The following is a 6,959-nucleotide window of genomic DNA, read 5'->3' on the forward strand; positions in this document are numbered from 1 at the left end:
GTCGGTATCATTTGAAAGGGCACAAATCGGATCAATCAATACGAGGCACTTAGCGCGTTTGGATAATGATTGACATTTCACGATTATTCAACTGTTTATCCCAAAAAGGTGCAATTTTTATATATCATATCCAATCCTATCCATGGTCGCTAACATCTTTGTGATCGGTAAAGAAAAGCTAGAGTTATAATCATTCGAAATGATTCATTTTTTTCTACGTATTCAATGTTTAGATTTTCATTTCACCCCCGTATATTCTTGTTAGATTATGTCCTACGTCAAAATGTATATGACGGCACAGCAGTCAGGTTTGTCATCGCATCTGATTATCCTTCGCACAACTGATTGCTCGTGTTGGTCCGAGATGGAAAATAAAAGGTGAGAAGATTTTTAATATAAACAAAATTTATGACGTCACAGATTTTGTTCATGTTACGGTATTTTTCTCACAGTAATCCAGTACACGGAAAAAGTATTGTTATAAAAAAAAATATGAAATAAAAATGAACGAACTATTTTTTTCATCAATTAATGTTAGCGTTCAAAATCATAAGGGCTCAACTGAAATTTTGGTAGGAATTTCAAAATTTCAAACAATTCAATTTACTTTTCATCAAATGTTGAACTTTTATGGTTCCTAACACTAGTATTATATTATTTGAACTTTTCATTTCATGGAAATTTATCTCATTCGAGTTCAATCAAAACGCGAAAAATCAAGATCAATGCATAAGACTCAAGTGAACATACTTCGGCTGTCGCGTCTTGCCGAGCAAACATTAAATTGTATAACTAGCATGTGTACAGCATCGTATATCCCATATTTTGGGTGGTATATTATGTACCCAATTGGCATATACATGTTAAAGTGGAAGCGTGCTATATACATACATACATGACCATTTCTTGTGAATTAGTTTAGATGGATGTTTGACTTACACATGCACTTAGTACGACTATTGTCATACGTATATACGATTTACTAAATGCAAAAAAAAGATGAATGGCGGGAAATGTTCATGAGGATATAATTATTTTTATAACCTCAAAGAAAGAAACATTTATGTTTCTAAAAATAGGAATTATTCAATTGACTTCTAGTGGAAGGTGGCATAAATATTTTGAATTAATGATTGTGATGATTAAGAAAATTGCTCCGATGGGAATCGAGCTCCGGTTGTTTGGACGATAAGTAACAGCTATCTCGCACGGCTATCTGGAATATAATACTAGAGCAGTTAAAACTCGTACATATAATATGAAAAAGATGCAATCGGATACGTCATTCCGGGTCGTCTATTGTATTTTAGTGGAAATGTCTTGAAATTTATATATAAATGATCAAATAAGTTTCAGTGCTACGTTTTGACGTAAGACTACGTCTTTCATTTCTATACTGGGGTGTAAGTTCTAAGTCTCGAAAATAGAAGCGTTACGTCGGAGCAACCAGATTTTGAGCGTTGGTACCTCCTAAACAACTGAACGGAATGGTATGATAAACACTTCATTCGAAAGTTAAAATGTCTACGCGTTATATGCTTGTTACTTTTTGATCCAAAAACTTGTTTCAATAGCATTAAAATTGCTTCCAAAACAGGCTATTTAAATCACACCAATCGGTATATGGGCGAGTGCCGCTCGGAAATCCACTCTGTTATGATTGCGTAACGATTGACGTATGATCGCTGGAATGAATGGATGTCAGACTTCAAAAACCATGAAACCAAAACCTAGGGAAAAATGGCATTTCAAGTTAGATGCAAGCAGCGGGTACTTTTGTACTGTGCTTTCATTTGAAAGATGAGAAAAAAAATAATAGAGGATATAGTTGTGAAATTTCTAAATAAGTGGATTTAAGTAACATTTTAGAAGTGAAATTCATAAAAGTTAGTGTTTTTAAGGTGTTATTCTCAATTTTATCCAAAAAAATATAATAAACTTGAATATTCCTATCAACTAAATTAAAGCTCTCTAACCGCTCTACAAGTCGTTTTTTGACACCCAACCTTTTTTAATTTCGCTGCAATATCATTTTAATCAATTCCTGGTGAGTCTTCAACTATAACGTTGAAATATTTAATTTTCGCTTGAAATAAGTCATATTTGAAATATAGAAAAAATATTTTTTTCAAGTCTATATATAATCGAGTCTGACCTGTATATTTCGTATAGATCAGTTTTACGATAGTGTATGTCATAAAACTGATGTTTGTTACACCGAATTAAGAATTTAAGAATTTAAATAATAATTTAATTTTATACGATTTTAAATATATACAATGTATCTTTCGATCGACATTATATATGATTTTTATTCGATTTCACTTCATATGCGACTTAGAATATGCCAAGCTATGCGATTGAAAGATTGCTGAGTAACGTCACAAAGTAATGAAAGATTTCTGCAGAAGAATAAACTCTCTTTTGGTAAAATTGTGGCTCGACCAAAAACGTAAATAAACAAAGACACAAAATCCCTTGCTCCTTTTATTGGAGAAACATTTGACAAAAAATGCATGGGGAAAAAGTTGTAAGTTTTCTTTCTATGCAGAAAGCACTTGAAAAATAAATTTGAGTAACTCACCGGTATGTCTGGTATGTGAATTCCTATCTGTCAAATAGCTACTTATACAATCAAATTTTAACACAACCAGAACTCACACATACTATTCTTTATCTCGGCGTTGGCCTACTACACAACCTTTTTCCTCACCTTTTTCATTAGTACGTTTCGAACACAACAACGAAACTTTTATTTGAACATAATCTGCTCGAATTTGTCGATTCGCTCTGAAAATTACATGGAATATAATAATGCTTTTCATACAAAACGATGTGAACTGGATTCTATAAATTCCACAAAAGAAGCTCCAATGTTGTTCATATTTATATACATATCTAAAACTTCATCATGCGAGCAATGCGAGCAGAGTTGAATTTCGTTTATTTCTAAAATCAACACTCTTCGGATTATTGGATTAGCTTCTGCAAGAGCAACTTTTACCCTAACTCTGTATCTCTAGCATCGAAGCGCAGTACTACTTAGTGTATTGGCTTAGCATATCAAATTCGTTGTTCCACTGCATTTCACCAACTAGAAACAAGTAAATAAGCTGTTCTCGTTAAACATTCATATGTATGTTCATCTCATTCGCAAGATATACAACAAATTAACTCTAGCTGTTTCGCTAGCCCCAAGTCACTAGTCTCTCAGATTCCTATATTTTAGAGCGGTTATAAGCACAGTGTCGACCGAGTGACGAAAAGTCCCGCTCTAACTTATTTTCGAGCGGTTATCGGTCCGATGCCGACCGAGCGCCATAAAGTGCTACAAAAGTGCCGGAATCTAACCCCGCTCTGCCCCCCGCAAGCAGCACTGCCTACAGCTTCAGCTATAAATATTCGTGATAACGAGTACTGAGCGAAACGGCATCACTGCAGAATTTGCCTTCTCTCTTTCTCTCTAAGCTGTCATTGGAAACACAACAGAGAATGTATCGAGAGTCAAATTGTGTAAGTATGAAATGCTTTTATTTACATTTTTGCAATATAAATATTATATTCTTCATTTAATTTCAGAAACAGATTCAGCATACAGACAAACTAGCCGCCGCTGGTATCATACATAAACTGACTGATGGAATCATTAAACTGTAGCGCACTCAATAACCCAACAACATCTTTATCAAGAACATTGAAGCTCAAGACGCGTAAGTACGAATGGGAATAATTTATTTTCATATTATTAATTTTGTTAAATTATTCCAGAAACAAACTCTACCGTCTCAACTGTTAATGTTGTCGAGGCCAGGTATTGCAGAATGCGATAATGATAGTTGAGCTGATTGCAACCAAATATCCGATGATGAAATTTACATCTCTTGAGATGTACCTGATGACGATAGATATCACCCGATAGCGTTGGAAACGGTCGTGCTGGGTCCTACGGCGAGACTATGAAGAAATATTGCGAAAATTCAAAACTGAAATAATTAATTATTGATAGTCGAAATGTTTAGCTTTAGATTGTTTACCATACATGTTAGTCAATTCGTTTAAAGTATTTATAATGTAGCGTCGGGGGTGTAAACATAATATAACTGTATAAATTTATGAAAATAATAAATATCAGTAAACAACATAAATTTAATTTGTTTCATTTTTCTCAAATAAAAATAGAGCCATGATAAGGATCGAGCAGTTTTTCAATCGGTTGACGCGGTGCCAGATTTGCACAGGCTTGGCTCGTAATTGGTTGTCAAATACGAAGGGTCGGTCGACAAAATCATTGCAAAATGACACGATATCGGCACCGTTGTCGACACCATTTATTGGGACCGATTTGGTACAACAATGTAGAGTGGGGTGCTACAAAAGTGCCGGAATTTTACCCCGCCTTGCCACCCGCAGGCAGCACTGCCTATAATTTCAGCTATAATCGTACGCAATGAAAGAAACGGCATCACTGAGCGAGTATCCTTTCTCTTTCTCTCTGAACTGAACTGTCATTCAAAACAAAACAGAGAATTGATCGAGATGCAAACTGTGTAAGTATTACGTTTAAATTCCAGCTATTCAATACTTATATGATATGGATTTCGTTTAATTTCCAGCTATTCAATAATGGAACACACAGCAACAGGAATTTGTCGTGATTTGCTGCATTCAGGCTAAACATCATCTAAGAACAGATTCTCTATATTCCACCATCGGGTTCTTCCAAGGTTTTTTTTTCCAAAATATATATTTTTATCAAGGCTCATATGGCGTTAGCCTGACGGGGCCGGAGTTGAATATTTTGAGAGTTTTTCTTATTATCTATGTTAGTAATATGTAACCGATTACTCGCGGTCGGCTCGAGGTTAGTATTACAAGTGTTCTCGTAATTGGGATGTTGCTGTATCCAATGCTCTGTACGTGTGCCCGACACGGGATACTTCCTATTGGGATGCAGCTGACCATTAATCAGCGACGCCCCCCTTGTATGTACCCCATATCTAGCGTGGTGCGTCTTCTCGACTCGAGGAATCCAGGATAGAATGGTCACTAGCCGGCGCAATCATCAGCTCGTGTAGAGTTGTCATGAGCGGTACAACCTTTGGCTCTTGTTGAATGATCAGTGGACTGCACAACCTTTGGCCCGTGTATCTGTAAAGAGTGTGTGTATGTATTGCCGCGACTAAGTAAAAGTTTATAGATCGGATAGGAGGGATATGAAACAGGGACACAGTAGTAGGAAACATCATTAAACGTTGACATCGGCGTTTCTGAGGAACAGGTATAGATGAAGCAGAAGATCAGGATCCCGGCTACCTAAGATATCCCGGACGGGGATATCCGATTGTCTGCCTTGTGCTCTCAGTACTCTAGAGAGCTGAGAGCGAGCAGCATGGAACCGGATACACGACCAGACAACATGCTCCAGGGTTATTTGGAATTCAGGAGAATTGCAACGGAACAGGCATAAGACTGGCAGAAGTTTTCAACACTAAGGGAATACGTGAAATTATACACTTCATAGCGTTATATGTGATCCGAAAAGTTTCTCATAGGTAACATTTTAGCCAATTATAAAGGATATTAGCGTCAGGTATTGATAATATCTCTTCTTGTGGAATTTGATTAAATTATATTTCTTTCAGTAGTGAAGATTTAAAAGTTAAATGACATTGGAAAGATCATCAGTCTTCAACTGGCACTGGACATAGGACAATCTTCTCCTATCTCTATTATAATATCACTATCTGTGAATATCAGGTAAGCTCTCAAAAATCATTGGAAGCTATTCAAACTATATACAAATTTTCGTTGTATTTCGAAGATCAGTGGAAACAGCTTTTAATGGTTACATATATTCAAAGTTTTGCTATATATCCATTTCTTTTTTTAATAATATTACTTGGTATTCCAATTTCTTTATGATATTCACCAAATCTTTCCACAGGTAGAATTCTCTAAACGCTGTCCCCCTCCAACGAGAGGATCTCAATTCTCCAGTGTACGTTTTCGGTCCTGTTATTAGACCCGTCGTTCATCATCTCATCGACGCTGTCGAATCAGTTAAATCGTTGCAGTGACTGAAAAGGGATTCATTCTATTGGAATAATTCAATCATTCATTCAGATCATTCAACTTCAAACTGCGTCAGGAAATTTCACTGGCTTCTGAAGGCTCAGACAAGCCGATCGGAAGTTTTTTTACGTAGTTCATAAAAGAATAGATTCCAAAACAGATGCAGTTTTAGTTGTGCATTTTGAGTGATTTTGTTAACCATTGAATTGTAAATTGTTATGTTAACACTGCAAACAAATTTTTATTCTCACAATGCCCAATATGAACAATTAATCAATCTAAGACTATGTCAGTGATTAATATGATATAGGGAAATAGCTAAGTGTACAACAGCCACTGTTGGCGTTAGGAATTATTGATCATTATAAGTAGTAATGTAATGTAAAAATGTAATACATATTCATTGTAATTCGTTTATAAGTGTATGTTGAATAAAATTAAAGATTTTCCATCGATTACGATTTTCCACGATTTTTTAATTTTTAATTTTCATGAAAACAAATGCCGCCATAATAAGCGTCGAGTAGTTTTGCGTTTGGTCGACGTGGTGCCAGATTGGTACAGTGTTGGCTCGAAATTGGTTGTCAAATACGAAGGATAGGTCGACAAAATCGTTGCAAAATGGCACGATATCGGCACCGTTGTCGACACCATTTTCTGGGACCAATTCGACACAACAAAGTAGAGTGGGCTGTTATCGCTTGGGTGTTGTGCTGGCCACGGAATAAGCACACGCTTCCCCAATCCCATTTCCCGGTGGCATATCTACGAAGCTTTGGAAAATTAGGTCTTTATGGACACAGATAAACAAATGTTACATTTTTGTGAAAACGGAAAGCGGGATGGCGAGTTGAAAAATTGGGGTAGCTACATCAAACCAGGAGACG

The 6,959-nt window shown here is 36.1% G+C and overlaps 2 long non-coding RNA genes across 4 annotated transcripts; both read left to right on the top strand.

The window, feature by feature from the left end:
- The first annotated feature begins 3,402 nt into the window (after positions 1-3,402).
- On the top strand, positions 3,403-4,085 carry LOC129763519 (uncharacterized). The gene is made up of 3 exons (XR_008740954.1): positions 3,403-3,513; positions 3,580-3,710; positions 3,769-4,085. It is a non-coding gene; the product is annotated as an uncharacterized LOC129763519 (long non-coding RNA).
- A 417-nt stretch (positions 4,086-4,502) lies between these two features.
- LOC129762905 (uncharacterized) lies at positions 4,503-6,349 on the top strand. Of its 3 annotated transcripts, none has more exons than XR_008740744.1 (4): positions 4,503-4,547; positions 4,614-5,590; positions 5,643-5,757; positions 5,945-6,349. It is a non-coding gene; the product is annotated as an uncharacterized LOC129762905 (long non-coding RNA). The 3 variants fall into 3 exon arrangements; XR_008740745.1 differs by having other exon boundaries at positions 5,646-5,757; XR_008740743.1 differs by having other exon boundaries at positions 4,614-5,757.
- The last annotated feature ends 610 nt before the right edge of the window (positions 6,350-6,959 follow it).

This window comes from Toxorhynchites rutilus, chromosome 1, assembly GCF_029784135.1.
Source record: "Toxorhynchites rutilus septentrionalis strain SRP chromosome 1, ASM2978413v1, whole genome shotgun sequence".
NCBI lineage: Eukaryota > Metazoa > Arthropoda > Insecta > Diptera > Culicidae > Toxorhynchites > Toxorhynchites rutilus.